At 42.0% G+C, this 847-nt stretch overlaps 1 non-coding gene across 1 annotated transcript; it reads right to left on the bottom strand.

Annotated features, from left to right (window-relative positions):
* Window positions 1–452: 452 nt before the first annotated feature.
* LOC116127172 lies at window positions 453–559 on the bottom strand. The gene has a single exon (XR_004127585.1). It is a non-coding gene; the product is annotated as a small nucleolar RNA R71 (small nucleolar RNA).
* Window positions 560–847: the final 288 nt, after the last annotated feature.

Genomic DNA, 847 nt, shown 5'->3' with positions numbered 1-847 from the left:
GACGACGTAACAGAGAGAGAAGAGAAAGAGAGGATTTAGTTGTAGAAGCAGAAGAAATAGTTGTTGAAATGGCAGAACCAGAAAATAGGACACTAAGGGAATATTCAGTTCCCACAGTGAATGGTAGTGGGTCAAGTATTACTAGACCTATGGTGCAAGCCAACAACTTTGAGATCAAGCCGACAATCATCCAGATGATCCAACAGTCGGTTAGATTTAATGGTGATTTGAAGGAAGATCTGAATCAGCATATTGCAAATTTCTTGGAAATTTGTGACACCTTCAAGTCGAACAGAGTGTCGGATGACGCCATTAGGTTAAGGTTATTCCCATTCTCATTGTGGGATAAAGCCAAGGGGTGGTTAATGGCACTACCACCGGGAACTATCACAACTTGGAATGATCTAGCACATAAATTCCTTACCAAGTTCTTCCCTCCAGCAAAATCAGCAAAACTCAGAAATGATATCACATCATTTCTACAAGATGAGTCCGAGTCATTGTATGAGGCTTGGGAGAGATACAAGGAGTTGATGAGGAAATGCCCACACCATGGCTTGCCAGTTTGGCTTCAAGTCCAAACATTCTACAATGGATTGATGGGTAATGTGCAAACCATGGTGGATGCAGCATAAGAAGGAGCCATGCAGAATAAGACACCAGAAAAGGCCTATGAGTTGCTTGAGGTTTTGGCAAGCAACAACTATCAAAGACCAAATGAGAGAGCAACACCAAGGAAATCTTCAGGTCTTCATGAAGTTGATGCCTTTACAGCCATATCAGCCTAACTCACAGCACTTCAAAAATAGTTGGGAACTATGCAGGTAAACTCTATTCAAGCACCTCA

Source organism: Pistacia vera, unplaced genomic scaffold (assembly GCF_008641045.1).
Source record: "Pistacia vera cultivar Batoury unplaced genomic scaffold, PisVer_v2 Contig189, whole genome shotgun sequence".
In the NCBI taxonomy this organism is placed as follows: Eukaryota; Viridiplantae; Streptophyta; class Magnoliopsida; order Sapindales; family Anacardiaceae; genus Pistacia; species Pistacia vera.
The sequence above is the reverse complement of the archived record's forward strand: the minus strand, read 5'-3'. Positions and strand labels throughout refer to the sequence as shown.